Consider the following 20,688-nt stretch of genomic DNA (forward strand, 5'->3'; position numbering starts at 1 on the left):
AAATAATAGACCAGGAAATATCAAGTTTGTATGACAAGTTATTTGGTAATCAGTTAGAAGAAGTGAGAGTGATGGCCAATGTTGGCCACACCAGGTATCCATCATTTGTATTAGATGGAGTGGTGGCCAATGTCGTCGGATGGTAACTAATCCACTCCACATCAATATCATCAGCCATCATATAATCAGGAGGTGGGTGGAACTTACTGCATGTATCCAAACTGACATATACATCTATCAGGAAAGTAAGAAACAATAGTGTCACCCCACTTCAGACACCCCCTGTACATGCATAACTCATTAAATTAGCGTCATACTCTGTGATCTTCAAATGAGCGCCATATGAGGCTGGTAGGTGTCCATTCGTCTAAAATAGGTCACAAGTTATCCACCTTCAAGACTCCTTGCTTATAGGGCCATATGATCACTCTGGGAAGACCATAATTATTAGTTGGTTTCCAATTCTCTCATCTTTTTCCAAGTGTTGGAAAATACTCGTGAATCCAACACTGTTATAAAATTAATACTATTAATAAACTAAATAAACTACATTAATAAAATAAATAAAATAAATTAATAAACTAAATAAACTAAACTAAAATAAATACATGTAAGAGAGTAGGATATCCACCGACCTATTTGCAACTGAACATAGAAGCATCTCCGAGATATCTGTAGAGGGTAACCAAAGCAGCTACTTCCGAACTATATCCCAAACATCTCTCCAAGTATATAAATGGTATGAGATGTCGTGCCTCGACAAGCATAAAGGTCTTATCGGCAAAAATTATGGAACCCACCAACATTAGCATATACACTATTATCTCATAATCCCATCTAGAAGCAGCTCTACGGTCTTTGAATAAATTGAATAATCACTCCAACTTATAGTAAGAACTCTTGCAACTACGGACATGTCCTAGTGCCTCACTCTTTGACACTTCTAAGTAATTAACAGCAAGTTCAACATCAGCCTCTTCAGTGACATCTTGAGGGCTACATAACACCCCCCCCCTTATGGACAAGTGAAGAAGACAAGAGACGTCGTCCAGAGTAATGCTCATCTCACCAAACGATATATGAAATGAAGATGTCTCTAGATGCCATCTCTTTACAAACGTTGATACCGGGTTTGTGTCTATCTTCGTCAAACAGGTCCTCTAGAGTGAAGATATAACATGCCTAGAAATCCAACTCTTCATCCGTGGTGGAAGAGCTTGTGGAACCCTCGATGTCAACTTCAACCCATGTCCAGTTTTCAACTCTTTCTTCGGACCTCTCTCTTGAAAACAATTAAAAGTACACATATTATAAAACACAACATTAAAAATTCAAATATTATTTAGTATAAAATAAATGTCATTTACTTACCTCACTGAAGCATAAATGTCAAGTAATATATTGCTCGTACTTTACCAAAAGAGACGTATTGTATGACCCTCCTGGAAAGCCAATCGGTTATGCTGCAGATGCAAGTGCACCAATATGCTCTTCCTCACCAGCCAACATTGATGGAGCACCCTGTCCTAAACCACGATCTAGAATGTTACCGCCATTGCCCCATGTTCGCACCACTGTTAAAATAAGAACAAAAAAAATATTTAAAAAAAAAATATTCAAAAAATGCAATTTGAAACACATTTTAAAAGAGTTTTGGTTTTAAAAAATCAAAAATCGGAACACATTTGGGAAGAGTTCAGGTGAAAAATTTGACAAAACAGGAAGACAACTTAAATGAGTATCGGTGTGTAGACTGAAAATCGAAAGACTTTTGCATTGAGTTCCGATGAACATGTGAAATCAAAACACTTATTGAATCTGTGCCGGTTTGAAAACTGTGAACCAGAAGAGTTGAAAAATGTGTTTCGGTATGCAAGATGTGAGTTTTTGTTTCGAAAGACTTTGAGAGAGAATGAGGTGAAAGTGAAAAATTCTGAAATATAACTTATTTATATGAGGGCATTTTGGTTCAAAAAATTATAATGTAGGGGTAGGGGGATAATTGATGGGATATGAAGTAGATTTTTCTGAACGGAAATCACATAGACATATCAAAAGACCCATTCGATTTCTCACTTAGGGAATCTCGAGGTTTGTTCCTGTCACCCCAAAATTTACTTGGTATTCATACATCTCTTATGCTTTTACCATAACACCCTTTGTAAATTTTTTATGTTATTAAAAAATTGTGTGTTTTTCGATTTTAGGGAAAATTTATGAGGTGTTACCTGATTTTTGAAAATTTTCACGAGCTTTTACCGAATTTTTTGGGGATCTATGAATTTTTACCGGATTTTTAAAAAGTTACCTGATTTGAACTATCAAATTTTTAAAATACAATACCGGATTTTTCAAAATCATATGAATTTTTACTAGATTTTTCAAAATACACTACCAGTTTTTTCAACATCCTATCAATTTTTATCTGATTTTTCAAATACACAATCATATTTTTCAAAAAAGTATAAGTTTTTATCAGATTTTTAAAAAAGTCTATGAGTTTTTTTTTCCGGATTTTTATCGATTTTTTCAAAAAATGTAAGAGTTTTTATCGGAATTTTCAAAATACACTATCGATTTTTTTTCTTCAGAAATATGAGTTTTTACCATTTTTTTTTAAAAATCTCGTATTGTATCGGATTTTTCAAAACAAAATGATAGTGCTAATTTCTTTTTTTCCCTATCAAAATAAACTACCAGATTCTTCAAAAAATTACAAAATATAATGGATTTTTCAAATTGCACTACCAGATTTTTTGTTCGCTCTTTTTAGTTAAATTTTGACAAGGGTATTTTTTGAAGGAGAATTGCGGTCCAAAACGCAGCGGAAATTAAAATTTTCTCCTTTAGAGATCCTTACGAATGGTCATGATCAGTGATAGAATATTTACCTCTTGTGACGGTTGAAACCTTTGGTGCAGATCTCTTGTGATGATCAAAACCTTTGATGCAGATCCACGAAGCGATCACGAACGTTGAACGATGACAACGTCTCTACTCAGTCCACACGAACGGGTTCCTTCAATCTCAGTGCTAGCTGGTACGAATGAAGGCTTTGAGTGAGAGAGAGAGAATGAGAGAAAACGAAAATAATGCAACCGCAAATTTTTGCTTCTGCACAAGGGTTCTATTTATAGAACCACTTGTGTGGGCTTCAAGCTAAAAGCCCACTTAAGTGTATTTTGGCCCATATCTTATAATATGCCCAAAATCACTTAAGCTCATGGTACCTTACCATATTTCGTATTCTACTCAAGTACATCGTACCTTACGATGCTCTATAACTCACTTAAGGGCACCGTACCTTACGATATTCCTTAGTTACTCTATCTCTCATCAATCCGTCCTTTGTGTGTGACCCTGTAGGTTTTCGTGACGTTGGCAATTATATTAAATCACACATTTAACATAATAAACAGTGAGCGGTATCTAGCAACACATCACTGCTACCCAAGACACGAAAATGTCATGTGATCTGACAATTCCTTCCGTGATAATACTTATGTGTATAATTACCCTTTTGCCCTTATGTCTATATTGAACACAAGGCATAGACCGTGTCATCCTTGTCCAGTTCAATATTGGGCCCATAGACATTTATCCTTTTATGCAGGATGGGCAAATTCCATCTAGGTCACTCATGTCCCTCAGCATGCTTTGTGGAGTACCCATCAACTGTCTTTATGGTTATCCAGTTACGGACAACGTTGGATCAACAATAAAGCACTCGACTCTACATCTAGGATCCATAGTGGTTTCAGGTCGAAGAGTGGAATACACTATTATCACCATGAGAATAACTTATGACACTTTGCATAACTTTCTATATAGTATTCTCATAGCGGGTCAATCCGGTATAAATATTACTCCTAATATTCATACCTATGTTTAAGACTTGATAACTCTTTATCCATGATCCATGAGATGTGATCATCAGTCTACAAACATAATAGTCTTAATGCTTTAATGTTATCCCACTTCACACTAAAGCTCGACTACGGATACTTTAAGAATAGTGTCCTTATGTTTAATGTATTCTCATGATTAAGTCACACTTAATACATTAAACGGACTAGCTATTCTAGGGACTTTATTAAACAAACGTAATAAAGAAAAGCCTTTTATTATTCGATACAAGTACCAAAAGTATTGGCCTCTAGGGCTTACACCAACATTTTTGACATTATGAAAATATGTGGGGGTGTCAGGTCAAACTTAGGGGTGGCATGAAGAAACTTTAAGAATCTTCTAGAAACAACTATCAATACTACTATTGAAATGACGATTAATACTAACTCGAGTTGTCAACAACTATCTTGCTGCTGAATCTATCTATATATACATAATAGTCCAATATATTGGTTAAGTCCTAATTACCCTTCCCTGAAATTCCTAAACCTATTAATTTTTATGGTGTTTTGGCTTTTCACATAATTTTTCAATTAATCTTAATATGTTATTCAGACTGATAATCATTTATAAACATCTCCCTTCTCATTTTCCACACTTCTTTCTCTCTTCTCCTTTCTCTTTTGATAATTTCTCTCTACTTCATCCCCCCTCTCTCTCTCTCTCTCTCTCTCCGTTTTCACGTTCGATCAACTTATTCCTCTCAACTTCCTCATCATTTTTTTCATCATATGATAAAGCTTCCATTTTTAATCAGGTTTATTCTTCATCATCTTGCTTATTCAACACCACTCACTTGGTTTCTATGATTTTTTTTGCGAGTTTTCATTTTTATTCTTAACCAAGGTAAAAAAAAGTTTGTTTTGAAACCATTCCTTATTCTACATGTTTGACCGACTTCATGTTTTCATTAACTTTCAAAGATTTTGTTTTTTTTAGGTACGAAAAATCTCATTTTTCTGGATTTGGCTAAACTGTATCTGCCTTTAGTCGCCTTTGGTTTGTTACATGTGAAGCTACACAGATTATACCCGAGCGTATCGCACGCTCAAAGATACAACATAGTCGCCATCAAAACTTATTTATTCCCGAAGGAAAGGGAAAACATCGATAAAACCCGGGGGAAAGAGAAACGGGTAAGGAAGTCGGTTATGCAAGGGGAAAGTATTAGCACCCCTCACATTCATGGTACTCCATGGGAACCGTTTTGAATGTTCTTTACAAGAATATGTGTTATTATCTGAAGATTACACACAAAAGGGGAAACGGGGGTTAATAAATAGATGTGAAAAAAGGTAATAGATAATTGTGCTCGTTAAGGATTTGGACCCTCTTGCCTACATATCCTTAATCGTGCAATGAGGAAATCAGAGCTTCGTGGTTCATGGAACTAGGACGAATGCGTTAGTTGTTTTTAGTGAACAACATTAATGTTCGCGTTATACTGTCAACTTGCTTGTATGCTTGAGCATGGGAGTCTTAAGCGTCTGTCTGTTTGCAATAGAATGGATGAACTCGGATTGCACTCTAGCAGTTAAACATTGCTTGCTCGCACATGGAGGCTTAAGCTTCGTCCACAGTAGAATGGAAGTAACACGTCCTTTCTGAAAAGGTTTTAAACTGAAAAAGAAGGCCAAAGGCAAAACTGAGTTCAATGAGGTGAGTTTGCTTTTATTCTGAAATGAGAGTCATGATTTGAATCATACTAAAGTCTATGAATGGAGATGAATACAGTGAGCAGTTGGGTCATTCGTCCCGTACTCAAAGATATTCAGAATAAGGATAGGAATTCTCCACTCTCATACCTTATCCATTGCTTAAGGCTCGTACCGTACAATCCTAATCGTATGGTTAATTGTTTTTGAGTTTATTCACAAAATGGTTTTAGTTTTACTGGGAGATAACAAAAGGGAAAGAAAAGAAACCCTGGAAAGTTGAAAGTCTGATCTTCAGTCTGTATCTTCATGTTTGTGTAGAAAGACTTATCAATTATTCGATTTAAATTGCACTAAAGTCTATGAATAAAGGTGAGTACGATGAGAAATTGAGTCATTTGTCTCGTACCCCAAAGATATTCAGAATGAGGATAAAAATTCTTCAATCTCACTCCTTCTCTATTGCTTAAGGCTCATGGCACACAACTTGGCTTATGATTGACAAGTGTTGAATTTGACCTTTGTAGTGCTTGAATAGTAGTTATGTATGTCTTGTATTGATTTGAACTACATGAAGTTATGTCTTGATCTTTGATCTTTGAATTTTGATGTCTTGAAGTCCGGTATCCAGTACAACTTGAACACAAGGACTTGCCCTATCAAGTGATCAAGGGTCTTTTGATCACTTGACTAGGCTTGGGGAATTAAGCACAGTCAAAGGATTTAGTTGATCAATGCATACTTTGATCAACTTAATTAAATTGAAAATAACAGTTGAAAATGAATATGTAACAACCTAAAGGGTTAATCAACAATTAGAAAAATTCTACAAGTCCTAAATTAGGGGAGCATGCAAAATTAGATTATCTCTAAACCTAAGGGAAAAATAGTCATTATTCACAAATCATGGATATTAAATTAAATTTCTAATCATGGAAATTCTAATTCAAATCATCTAAATCCTAAACAATTCTAATTATTATAAAATTTTAATCTAATTCTAATTATTTCTATTTCTAAAACACTAATCTATTTATTTCTATTTCAAAACTAATCTAATTAACCTAAAAAGTAATCACAATCTAAAATTATCTAAACTAAATCCTAATTAACTAAACTAAGTCCTAGTTAGCTAAAGATCAAAAAAAAAAAACAAGGTCATGGACTCAAACAAACAGAAATTGGACCTTAGAATGGAGTGGGAATAAGGCACACTCACAAGGGGGTGTATGCTAATTGGCCAAGGGAGTATGAAGTACCAGAATTCATTTGGGCCTTGAATTGAGGCCCAAGGTGAAAAATAAGGAGGATCATAATGTTCCCTTCCTTCGTCTTCTACATTGCTCAGCAGCGACCAAGGGAGAAAGAAAAATAAATAAGTCGCGAAGGACCTAGCCGCGCCGACTTCATCACCGGTAGCGGCGCTTCCACATGGGGAAGCTTCTCGCGCCATCTCCCCTTTCTTCCTCCTAATTGAAACCAAAATACAACCTCCACCTAAACAAATCGAAAACTACCATGATTCCTGGACGGAACAAAATCCAGCGGCGAACAAAAACGGAAAGGGATTCGATTACAAGCGTTACACCACTGTACATGAATCAATCAATGCAAAGAGAAGAGAGAGCCTACCCACGATGGAGAAGGCGGCGGATTCGTCGGCGACGTCGAATTCGAACTCAGGTATCTCACTCTTCACACCAACTATTCAACATTCTTCCTTTTCTCTGTCGCGAATCGCTTTTGTTACGAAGCTTCGTTTTGCAATTTGTTGCTCGATTCTGTTTGGTTCAGATAATTGTTGTGGTGCGATGCTGAACTGTTGTATGCGATGCAAGTGATATAGAATTCGATTCATATGTGGAATTTCCATCCGATTTGCAGGTGAGAACAAGGTCATGTAAATGGTGATGAGTTCTGTTATGCAGGAATTTGCAGAATTGTGATTTTGCCAAGAGGAAGAAGCAGTTGAATTGTTCTGCAGAATTGATTTAGTCGAAGGGGAAGAAGATGGTGGTGAGAAGTTTGTTAGCAGATGATAGTTCTGGAATCATGAAGAAGAGAGCTTCAAGGCTAACTCATTATCTTATATAGTTTGACCTTGATGGATGTTAATACTCATGCTGAATTTTTATTACGACAAAAAAAAATGGTGAATGGGTCAATTTTCAAATGAATAAAGCTGACCCAATTTGATATGAAATGAAATGAACTTCTAAAACTTCTAAAGTCAATTTGACAAAAAGATTAAATGATTTTTAAAATTAATTTGACAAAAAAAAGATGAAATGATTTTTAAAATTAATTTAAATTTCAAAAAATCAATTTGAATCTCTAAATTCAATTTGAACTTCAAAAAATCAATTTGAACTTCTAGAATTAATTTGAAATTAAAATCAACTTGAAACTAAAATCAATTTGAAACTAAAGTCAATTTGAAAAAAGATTATGACACAATCATGAATCCAACAATAACATGCAGTGGACTAATGAATCCAAGTGATAGCAAGGCCTTGAATGAAATTGAACCATGGCCAAAGGAAATGAGTGGAAGTATGAATGTCCTGATGAATCATGCATCAAGAAACATGTAACCAAGAATCAAATGATGACTTTAAATAAGCATGGATCCAAGAGTGAAGTTAGGTATGCAACCAAATGGGCACCTGCTCAACAAGACATGTGTCAAACCCCAAGGATCAAGGCATGATCAAGCTTGATCAGATGCCTCAAGATAGGTGATTTACCGTGCAAGTGAAAGGGTATACCAATGTCACAAACCAAGAAAGTTAGGGTTTGATTAACTGATCCACCTCAAGTTGCTGAAAAACCCCTAGTTTCTACTAGGTGCAAGCACAAAGCCACGAATTCAAGTCACATGTCTTCCTGTGTTGAACCATATTTATGCAGATGAAATGAATGCTTATGATGATATGCAAATGATTAAGTTTAGTGTCTATATGAATATTGTGAAGGGTATGGTGAATTTTGGGGTATGACAGTTGCCCCTATTTAATCTCTCGAACCTGAATGTACGGATAACAACAACTTCCGGACAATCAACGTAGGAGGGGATTAAATACTAAAATATCAAAAAAAAAATCCACCTGGAACAAATAAAATGTAATATGAAGGTAGGTCGTAAAGAGTCTCTTCACTGAGGGTATGGAATGGATAAGTTGGTCTTTATGCAGGGCAACTGTTGGGGATTGGAAAGTTATTTGGTTGATGGGTATTTATGAGAGGTTAGATGTGTATGACGTATGCAATATGCTAATGCAGTATGATTGACTTTTTCATGTCTTTCTCTTAGATTTTTTGTTCTTTTTTTTTTCTTGCCTCTACTAACAAGTTTTGGCATATAACCAGTGATCGAGGTATTCCCGCAGGAATCCGCGAAGGTAAAAGAATCATGTGTTTGCAAAAGGAAAATACCAGTGGGCATAAAACTGAAATGAGATCTCCTACAAAAGGCAGAGAGACGTCTTGCAAAAGGCAAGTAGCTCAACTGAGAAATGACCTTCTCGTGCAACAGATAACAACGACTCCTTAGCAAGAGAAACAGAAGTTTTCAAGCACAATTAAGAAAACAGGTGAACAGACTTCTCACACAAAATATGATGAGAAATCCTTAACAAAAGGTTAAGAAGAAAATGAGAATGAGTCGACCTTGTTGGGGAATATGATTTTTTTCTCGTACAACAGGTAGCAATGGCTCTTTAGTACAAGAAAAGGGATGTCCCAAACAAAAGGTTAAGAAGAAAGGACGGTCAAATTTCTCACACAAAAGGTGATGAGAACTCCTTAACAAAAGGTTAAGAAGAAAATGGGAATGAGATTCTCGTACAAAAGGTAACGGGAACTCTTAGACACAAGGTCTACTAGGGATTCTCACACAAAAGGTAGTGAGAAACTTCTCAACAAAATGTTAAGAAGAAAGGTGGAAGGGCTTCCTCATACGAAAGATAATGAGAAACTTCTCAACAGAAGGTTAAGAAGGCGCATGAAGGTGGAAATGATTTCTCTTGCGAAAGTCAGCGAGAAATTTCTCAATGAAAGGTTAAGAAGAAAGCTGGATGGAATTGGTTTCTCATACAAAAGGTAATGAGAAACTTCTCAACAAAAAGTTAAGAAGAAAGCTGAAAAGGATGATCATCTCATACAAAAGACAGCAACGACACCTCTGCACGAGAAAGTTTCTAATACAAAAGGCAAGGGTCACTTATAAAAGTTAAGTAGGTTTAGGAATAGAATCCTCGAGCAAAAGGCCGAGGAGACTTACAAAAGGTAAGCAGTTGGGGATGATGGTTTTTTTATGCAAAAGGCACAAAAGAGACTCACAAAAGGTAATCAAGAAGGGAACCGTCTCCCATGCAAAAGGCAAAGGACTACTTATGAAAGGTAAGTAATGGAAAAAAGGTCACAAACATTTTCACAAGGAAAAACAAAGATTGGGACGAGATTTTCTAGGTAAAACCTAGACTTAAGGGGATTTGCCAGACGAATCTGGGCTTTGGCACACTCTAACAGGTGGGGACTTTGCAAATAGGCACGAAAACCTCATATCGTCCCTCAGGCACAACGGCGAGGATGAAGTTCTCAAACAATGGCTACCCGAACCCCGGGACTCACCAAACCTATATCAAGCATTTAAACAAATGGGAAGCAAAGATCTGACATAGGTACCCTATCGTGCAAAAGGAAACAGGGGGAGACGTGATTTCATGCATAAAACAATGAAATAAACTCACAAAAGGTAAGTTATCTCAATGAATCTTCTCCGTGCGAAAGGCAAAGAGTGCGTGGCACGAGGCCGAAGGGACTTATGAAAGGTAATTGAGTGATGGAAGATTTAAAAGGTACTTGCAAAAGGCAACTCAAAGGAGAGATATTTAGGGAAACCTGTTGGGAATACCACTCAGGAGTTTCATGATAATGTTCTCAACTAGGGAGGAAGAATGTCTCGATGGAGTATTCTTTTTTTTTTCGAGAAAGATTTTTATGCAGTTATGCATGGTTATTTTGCATGGCGTAATGCTCCATCTTGATGGAATAGGCTACGCGCTTCATGATGAAATGTTATGTAATGTAAGATTATTTATGCAAAATGTGGATGCAGTTTATGCAATGGTCTGGATGTGTTTGGGTACACCAAGTGTGATTGGGCTTTCGGTTTGGCCTCTTGTGGTGATCTGACTTCAAAGGATTGATGGAACAACAATTGTCATCGTCAAAGGGTTGACGGAAAATGAATGTCTTCATCAAAGGGTTGATGGAAAATAATGAATAAGTAGTCACATCATCAAAGGATTGACGGAAAAGTCAATTATCATCGTCAAAGGGTTGACGACAAAGGAATATCGTCATCAAATGGTTGATGGAAAAGAACTTGTCATCGTCAAAGGGTTGACGAAGAAGGAATATCATCATTAAAGGGTTGATGGCAGCATCAAAGGGTTGATGGGAAAGTAATTGTCATCGTCAAAAGGTTGACAAAAAAGGAATATCGTCATCAAAGTGTTGATGGAAAAACAATTATCATCGTTAAAGGGTGGACGGAAAGGGAATATCATCATCAAATGGTTGACGGAAAAACAATTATCATCGTCAAAGGGTTGACAGAAAAGGAATATTGTCATCAAAGGGTTGATGGGAAGGATAGTCAACATTAAAGGGTTGATGGGAAAACAATTATCATTGCCAAAGGGTTGGCGGAAATGGAATATCGTCATCAAAGGGTTGATGGGAAGGATAGTCATCATCAAAGGGTTGATGGAAGAATAGTCATCATCAAAGGTTTAATGGGAAGGATAGTCATCTGTATACGTGCGTTTTCGACGCCATGAGATTTGGTGTACAGAATGACTTTTTCGACAAATGATGACATGGGATAAAACGATTTGGTTGATAAGTGTGGCTCGACACTTCGACAAAATGGAAGCTTCGACATTTCGACAAAATATCTGCAGCTGGGAAGACACCTTTGACAGACATGGAGAACATTGTAGTATATCGACAATTCGACAAAAAGCCTGAAGGAAGACGTCATTTCGACTTAAAGTACAAATTCAAATTCAACAGAGTCGTGACGTTTGGCAGAAAACGCGTGGAAGCATCTGGCGAAAGGAAGAAGGCCATGTGTCACAGATTTAGGATTTGGTCGTTAGTGACAGTTATGTTATTTGTATATAAATAGGGTAGTTGTTATCAGAAAAAGGTGTGAACAATTACTTATACAAAATTCCTGAAAACACTCAAAGTACCCGTGTGAGAGAAAAGAGTCATATTTGGAACATGTATGTGTAAACAAACACCAATTCCTTCAAAGTTTATTTTATAAAGTTTAAAGTTCTTTACAAATCTTTTTTACATTTTCCAGTCATTTATCTTTTTGCACTTTCTCTTTTTCGACACTTTACGTTTCGTCAGTTATTTTCCGCCATTTACTTTATCTTGTTAAATTTACATCCACTTAACGTTTTAATCAACATATTTCGACGTAAAACACTTAGAGAACAAAAATGAAAGATATAAAAGTGGTTCTAGGCATCTCCAAGACCATCTAGATCTGCACATGTCCTAGGATTTGTGTGGTTGATCCTGCAAGTGACCCAATTCTACAAGTTTTGGTAAACCAGAGGTTGTTCGCCAAAATTCACAGCGAACAAATTGGCACGCCCAGTGGGACAGTGCAGAAATCTAGAAATTTAGATAATAATTAATCAAAGTTTGTTCTTCGTTGTATGAGACTGAGAAGCGGTAAATTAGCCGTATCCGAAGTAGAAATACCTAAAAGAACAAGAGTAAGGAAAATGGCGAACCAGCCAAATAATCCAAACGAATCCATCCCAGTATCCAACCCTGCCCCTTCGACAGAAGGCAATATAGGATCGATCCCTGTGTCAGAGGCTGTACCTTCGTCAACAGGGTCGATGCCAGCGGTTTCGATATCGCAAAGCGCGCCTAGTTCGTCCTTCAGGGCACAACAAATGCCCGTTGGGACACCCCCTCTTGTGGGGAACACTTCTAGGCCTTTTCTAACAAATTTCACCCTGCCTCCGCCTGGTAGGGAACAACCCTTTGGAATGCCAACTTCGGTGATGGCAAATTTACACAATTCCCCGTTAATATATTCGGATTCAATGGCCAACGTATCTTCACCCTTACAAGGGTCAGGATATGGTGGAAACATGAGTAGACTGAATCAACAACCACTTTACGTGCCGCCGATAACAAATAATTCGGCGCAAGTAATTAGACAGCAGATGGACGAGAGTAATCATGATATGGTCCAAATGTTGACGCAACAAATGGGAGTGGTGTTTAACCCCCTAATACAAAACACCACCCAAACAAACCAATTATTGGCGGCGCAGATGACGCGCCTTGCGGATTTCTTTGGAGTCCCTCAAACTCGACACAGAGAACAAGTAATTCGTAACCCAATGGCAGCGGTCCAGGAAGAGCCTACGATAAACCAGATACCGTTGGATAATCCTCAAACAAACGTTAGAAATCAAGAGGATGTAGTCGAACAACCTCGTGTCGAAATCCCCATTCCACAAGAGCCTAGAAGGATAGTAATCCAGAGAGGCCAGGACGCGGATGCTGTATTGCAACAACGGATACGGTATAATAATCCGCCTGTCGAAAACAATTTGGCAGCCATGGTCGAAACGATAATGGCACAAAATGGGATGAGCATGGGTTTACAAAGGCCTAGTTACGCATCCCCGCTATCGGAATATATTCTGCAAGAAGAACTGCCACCAAGGTGGAAAGTCCCTAAGTTCACAAAGTTCTCAAGGGACACTAGCGAGTCCACTATAGAACATGTGGCACGTTATCTGATCGAGGCAGGGGAAATAGCCCGTAATGAAAATTTGAAAATAAAATACTTCCCTAGTTCCCTAACAAAAAACGCGTTTACTTGGTTTACATCTTTGCCTGCAAACTCAGTATACACGTGGACCCAGTTAGAAAGGTTGTTCCATGAACAATTCTACATGGGACAAACAAAAATAAGTCTGAAAGAATTAGCCAGTGTTAAGAGAAAACACTCCGAACCAATAGATGATTATTTAAATAGGTTCAGATTGCTAAAGGCTAGATGTTTCACCCCAGTGCCAGAACATGAGTTGGTCGAAATGGCCGCAGGGGGACTAGATTATTCTATAAGGAAGAAACTAGATACCCAGTATCTGAGGGATATGGCACAATTAGCAGATAGAGTGAGACAGGTCGAAAGGTTAAGGGACGAAAAATTCAGGGCAAATAAGAATAAAAAAGAGAGGGTAGCCTACGTAGGGGTTCGCCAAGATGATGAGTTCGACGAAAACGAACCAAGTAGCTTCGACGAACAAGAGATTGACCTAGCAGAACTAAAGCAAGGGCCACCTTATTCGTGCAAAGTACTAACTCCGTCGAACGGAAACCCAGTCGAAACCAACGACAAGTTCCCCAAAAGGACTTATACGTTCGACATCACCAAATGTGACGAAATCTTCGATCTATTGGTTAAAGATGGTCAATTAATAAAACCGCCAGGCGCTAAAGAACCGCCTATGGAACAACAGAAAAAGAGAGGTTTTTGTAAATACCATAATTTTCTGGGCCATAAGACGTCTCGTTGTTTCCTTTTCAGGGATCTCGTTCAAAATGCTATCCGTGACGGAAGGCTGAAGTTTGGTGACAAACCAAAACAACAGATGAAGATCGATTCGAATCCTATGCAAGCAGTCGAAGCCCACTACGCTGAACCATCCGTCGTGAACATGGTGGAGGCCGAAGTTGCTCCTGATGGCAATTTGGAAATGGTGGAAGCTCCTGGAAGTTTCGACGCAAATGTCAACATGGTCGAGATTGCTGATGATCTCGCAAGCCAGAAAAGAATAGAAACTACTGAAGGTTTCGACAAGAAGGACGGTGACAATGCTGTCGAGAATGTGGAGTTTCGACAAGAGGAGAATTGGGACCGCTTGGGACAGCCAAGTGGGAAATATGATTATCTTGTGAAGTACAACGCGCCGGCAAGCTCTCAGATCGACATCAACACAATCCAACCAAGCGGTTGGGGAGATGCTTCTTCAGAAAACAATGAAGAAACAGTCGACGAAATTGAGCATTCCCCTAATACGCAAGAGAGGGTTACTGAAGACCTCGCGATTGAAAACAAGGCTGCTGAAGGCCTTGACTCTAACAAAAAGAAGAAAGGCGATATCGCCACCTGCGTCAACACTATGGGGCCTTTCAGTAAAGAAGTCACAAAAATCAAAGCGGAAGCCGCTAACGGTCCTTCGAAGCCCGTGATCAGTGGGATTCTGCGTAGGACAATGGAAGACCCCAGAAGAAATTGGAACAAATGCTGTTGCAAACATGGTCCCAGGACCATATCTTGGTGCTGCTGCCCAGGGAAAGAGTTCGACCAAACACCAAAAGGCGTCGAAGGCGAAGAAGAGAGGCTCATTAGAAAGATGAACGAATTAAGCATCGCCGACGAACGAAATGTTGGGGTAAATATGGTGGAAATATCTCAGAAGGACCAGGTCGAAGAGGGCGAAGATCGTCGTCGGAAAGAGCACCAAAGGCTGGCGTATCCTAGAGAGGAGGAAAACTTAATGGAATTCATCAAGAGGTGCCAAAGGATGAAAACCGAAGTGATGTTGTGCCCACGCTGCAGCGCAGTCTTCGACAGGAAGGCAGCAACCAACCTGGAAGCGGTGGATAAGACCAAGAGGAAAGAGAATTGGGGAACAGTGAGATATGACCCAAGGAGAAGTGATCACCACCAGTGGAGGCACGAAGAGAGACGCCAGAACACCTATAAACCATCTGACAAAGCAACGGACGACAAATGGGTTCAACCCATTAGAGACGCCCAGGGGCAGAAGAAATGGGGAAGGTTTGAGGTTCAGAGAGGCGCGTCGATGGAGGGCAAGAAGGAAATGGAAAAACACAGGCCAAGACCATACCCTTCAGAGAATTACAAAGGCAAGAATCCCATGTCCAGATCCCAATGGAGGAGGTTCCAGAGGCAGAAGAGGGCAGAAATAGAGATGGCGAAAAAGAACATGAATGGTCCAGACGAAGCAGAATCTAGCAACAATCGGCAGATAAAGAGCAGAAAAGAGACTCCCCTCCAGATCAATCCTAGCAGAGTTGTCGAATCGGTGGCGTCGAAGGAGAAGATGCAGGACGATGATGAAGTAACCGACAGTTTTAACTCTGACTCAGAAGCATCCTTCAACGTGATTTGCAACGTGGTCTCTGTTCTCCCTAGAGACTATGATAGAGTCATGGAGATCGAGGATGAAGGAGACGAAATGGAAGAAGAAACAATGGCACACAAGCCCATCTGCTACTACGTGATGAACAACGGATGCGTCGAAAAGCAGAACGCTTTCTTCGAAAGACCAGACGACTCCATGAAAGCGCATTTGAAACCTCTGTTTATAAAAGGAAAGGTGGAAAATGTCGGTGTGAATAAGATACTGGTGGATGGGGGAGCGGCAGTGAATTTGATGCCCCACTACATGCTGAAGAAGATTGGAAAAGACGATTCGGACGCGAAGCCTCACAACATGGTGATGTCGAATTACGAAGGGAAGATAGGAACAACTATGGGAGTCATCCAAGTGAACTTAACTGTGGGAACCATAACAAGGCCTACAATGTTCATAGTCATCGCTTCAAAAGCCAACTACAACCTACTGCTTGGTAGGGAGTGGATTCACAACGTGGGAGCTGTACCCTCTTCAATGCACCAGCGGATAGCCATATGGAGGCCAGATGGAATCGTCGAAAACATCGAGGCTGACCAAAGCTACTTCATGACCGAGGTGAACACTGTCAACAGCCAAAGCTTCGACAAAAACCTGGCTCATATACCTCCCTGCAGCCCGGCAGAATTCGACTTGAAGACGACAGACAATGCCTATTGCTCCATGTACCTGCATCCAACGCATGGTTTCCAGTGGGATAAAGAAGTGATTGGCGAAACTTACATATGGGGAACCACTCATATAGCGCCGACGGGATGGGGTAGTGAATTTGACGATGACGTGTGAACAATTACTTATACAAAATTCCTGAAAACACTCAAAGTACCCGTGTGAGAGAAAAGAGTCATATTTGGAACATGTATGTGTAAACAAACACCAATTCCTTCAAAGTTTATTTTATAAAGTTTAAAGTTCTTTACAAATCTTTTTTACGTTTTCCAGTCATTTATCTTTTTGCACTTTCTCTTTTTCGACACTTTACGTTTCGTCAGTTATTTTCCGCCATTTACTTTATCTTGTTAAATTTACATCCACTTAACGTTTTAATCAACATATTTCGACGTAAAACACTTAGAGAACAAAAATGAAAGATATGAAAGTGGTTCTAGGCATCTCCAAGACCATCTAGATCTGCACATGTCCTAGGATTTGTGTGGTTGATCCTGCAAGTGACCCAATTCTACAAGTTTTGGTAAACCAGAGGTTGTTCGCCAAAATTCACAGCGAACAAATTGGCACGCCCAGCGATCGAAAAGATTACGGCTTACATAGTCGAAAACAAACTAAAAGAGGCCCTTGAGGCTGAAGTAAAAAATATGGCTGTCGAAGCCAACCAAGAGAACTCCAACAAGCAATGTCCCCAAGAAGACGTTGCGGAAGATCATGTCACCAACCAAATGGGCGGATGGCAACACCAAAAGCTTGACGCCATTTACGACGACGAACCTCTGGGGTTCGAAAAAGATCCAGTGTCAACTAACGAGAAGATGGTGGCGCAGGATCCTTTAGAAGAAATAAACTTGGGGGTGGGGATAAAGAATAGACTAACCTACATAAGTGCGAAAATGGACCCCCAGTTCAAGGTCGAAATAGTCCAGTTGCTAAAAGAGTTCAAAGACTGCTTCGCATGGGATTATGACGAAATGCCTGGTCTTGACAGAAGTCTGGTCGAAATGCAGTTGCCAATAATGGAAGGAAAGAAGCCAGTAAAGCAGACTCCGAGACGCTTCGCACCAGAAATCCTGTCGAAAATAAAAGAAGAGGTCGAAAGACTTCTAAGATGCAAGTTCATCCGCACAACCAGGTACGACGAATGGATTGCAAATATTGTTCCAGTAATTAAGAAAAATGGCAAACTTAGGGTATGTATTGATTTTCGAGACTTAAACTCGGCTACCCCAAAGGATGAATATCTTATGCCAGTGGCAGAAATGCTCATAGATTCTGCAGCCGGCCATGAGTACTTAAGTATGCTAGACGGATACTCTGGCTATAACCAAATTTTTATCGCTGAAGAAGATGTTCCTAAAACGGCTTTCCGTTGTCCTGGAGCCATAGGAACGTACGAATGGGTAGTAATGCCTTTTGGTTTAAAGAACGCTGGAGCGACTTACCAACGTGCCATGAATTCCATCTTTCATGACTTTATCGAAACTTTCATGCAAGTGTATATTGACGACATTGTGATTAAGTCTGTTTCAGGAAAAAATCATATAGATCATCTTCGACAATCCTTTGAAAGGATGAGGAAGTTTGGTTTGAAAATGAACCCACTTAAATGTGCTTTTGGTGTGCAGGCGGGTGATTTCTTAGGCTTTGTGGTCCATAAGAAGGGGATCGAAATAAATGAAAATAAAGCCAAGGCCATAATGGAAGCGAAAGCGCCATCAACCGGGGTTGCAGTCTCTGCTAGGGAAAATCAACTTTCTCAGAAGATTCATCTCCAACCTCAGTGGGAAGACACAAGCTTTCTCTCCTCTACTTCGACTAAAGAAGGAAGACTTCGCATGGGGGCAAGAACAGCAAGCGGCTTTCGACAAAATCAAGGAGTACCTGGCTAGTCCCCCAATCCTGATGTCTCCTTGCAGAAAAAGAAATATGAGATTGTATATTTCGGCGTCAGACAAAACATTAGGAAGTATGTTGTGTCAAGAAGACGAGAATGGCGTCGAAAGAGCCATCTATTATCTCAGTAGAGTCCTAAATGATGCCGAAACTAGATATAGCATTATAGAAAAGCTATGCCTATGTGTATATTTCTCTTGTATGAAATTGAAGCATTATATAAAACCTGTCGATGTATATATTTCTTCCCATTTCGACGTAATAAAGTATATGTTATCTAAATCTATTTTACATAGTCGAATTGGAAAGTGGGCTTTAGCTTTAACAGAATACTCTTTGAAATATCTGCCTTTAAAAGCGGTGAAAGGACAAGTGGTCGCTGATTTCATAGCCGACCATTCTATAAACGAAGATGTGGAGTACGTCGAATTAGAACCTTGGAAACTGTACTTCGACGGTTCCAGTCATAAAAATGGAACTGGCGTTGGGATGTTGATTATTTCTCCCGACAGAATTCCAACAAAATTCAAGTACAAAGTGGAAAGTCTGTGTTCAAACAATGAAGCAGAATATGAAGCTTTGATCACTGGACTTGAAATCTTGTTGAAATTGGGGGCAACGAGAGTCGAAATAATGGGTGATTCCGAACTGGTGATAAAGCAGTTGACGAAAGAGTATAAGTGCGTGAAAGAAAATTTAATCATGTACTTTGTAATATCCAATAGACTTCTCAAGGAGTTCGACAATGTCGTCTTCAGGCACATTCCCAGGTTGGAGAATCAAGAAGCGAACGATCTTGCTCAACTAGCATCCGGATACAAAGTGTCGAAGGAAAAGTTAGAAGAAGCCATTGAAGTCAGAAGAAGAGTCGTATCCACCAAGTTGTCCCCATCAGATCTAGAGTCAATAAGATTAGGATACGGTGACGAAGAAAACTTTGAGATATTCAACATAGATGATTCAGGAATAACAGACTGGAGAAAGCCTGTCAAGGATTATCTACAAGACCCAAATCAGAAAGCAGAAAGAAAGATAAAATACAGAGCTTTGAGTTACGTACTTTTGGGAAATGAATTATTCAAAAAGACTGCAGAAGGAGTTTTGTTGAAATGCCTGAGTGAAGACGAAGCCTACATAGCCTTGTCGAATGTACACAGTGGAGCGTGTGGCGCACACCAAGCAGGTCACAAAATGAAGTGGCTATTATTTCGACAAGGAATGTATTGGCCAACAATGCTGAAAGACTGTGTCGAATTCGCAAAAGGTTGTCAGGAATGTCAAGTACATGCAGGCATACCCCACGTCCCTGCAAGTGAGTTGCACTCAATTATAAAACCTTGGCCATTCAGAGGATGGGCGTTGGACTTAATCGGGGAGATTCGACCAGCTTCCTCAAAAGGACAAAGGTACATTTTGGTTGGGATAGACTATTTCACAAAATGGACTGAAGCTATACCATTGGCGAATGTGGATCAAGAAGCAGTCATAGACTTTATCCAAAAATACATAATTTACAGATTTGGGATACCTGAGACAATAACAACAGATCAAGGATCTGTGTTCACCGGTAAAAACATGCAAAAATTTGCACAAGAAACAGGTTTTAAGCTCCTTACTTCGACACCTTACTACGCTCAAGCAAATGGGCAAGTTGAAGCAGCCAACAAGGTAGTGATAAACTTGATTAAGAAGCATGTGGGGAAAAAACCTAGGAATTGGCATAAGACTTTGGACCAAGCCTTGTGGGCTTGTCGAACGTCCCCCAAAGAGGCAACGAATTCGACTCCATTCAAGTTGACTTACGGACATGATGCAGTTTTGCCGGTCGAAATATATCTGCAGTCAGTTAGAGTGCAAAGGCATCATGAAATCCCATCAGATACATATTGGAGTATGATGATGGACGAACTAGTTGATTTAGACGAGGAAAGGCTGCGCGCGCTAGACCTAATAAGAAGACAAAAGAAGAGGGTCGAAAGATTTTACAACAAGAAAGTAAGATTCAAGACTTTCTTAATAGGTGACCTTGTGTGGAAAGTAATCCTTCCTATGGATCGAAAGGATAAATTAATGGGAAAGTGGTCTCCTAAATGGGAGGGACCTTTCCAGGTTTTGAGAACATTTTCAAACGGCGCGTACGAAATAGAAGAAATAGAGAAGGATAAGAGAATCCTAAGAATAAATGGCAAGTATTTGAAAAAGTATAAGCCTATATTGCAGGAAGTAAAAGTAGTAACAGAATAAGTGCAAACATAATTGTGATAAGATGGGCCAAATAA

General features: G+C 39.2%; 2 long non-coding RNA genes across 2 annotated transcripts; one reads left to right on the forward strand and one right to left on the reverse strand.

Annotated features, from left to right (window-relative positions):
• Positions 1-637: 637 nt before the first annotated feature.
• On the reverse strand, positions 638-3,037 carry LOC127106912 (uncharacterized). The gene is made up of 3 exons (XR_007795545.1): positions 2,892-3,037; positions 1,372-1,574; positions 638-1,282 (listed from the first exon to the last, which is right to left on the reverse strand). It is a non-coding gene; the product is annotated as an uncharacterized LOC127106912 (long non-coding RNA).
• A 3,741-nt stretch (positions 3,038-6,778) lies between these two features.
• LOC127106913 (uncharacterized) lies at positions 6,779-7,798 on the forward strand. Its single transcript, XR_007795546.1, has 2 exons — positions 6,779-7,247; positions 7,449-7,798. It is a non-coding gene; the product is annotated as an uncharacterized LOC127106913 (long non-coding RNA).
• Positions 7,799-20,688: the final 12,890 nt, after the last annotated feature.

The sequence above is a fragment of the Lathyrus oleraceus genome, chromosome 7 (genome assembly GCF_024323335.1).
Source record: "Lathyrus oleraceus cultivar Zhongwan6 chromosome 7, CAAS_Psat_ZW6_1.0, whole genome shotgun sequence".
Lineage (NCBI taxonomy): Eukaryota > Viridiplantae > Streptophyta > Magnoliopsida > Fabales > Fabaceae > Lathyrus > Lathyrus oleraceus.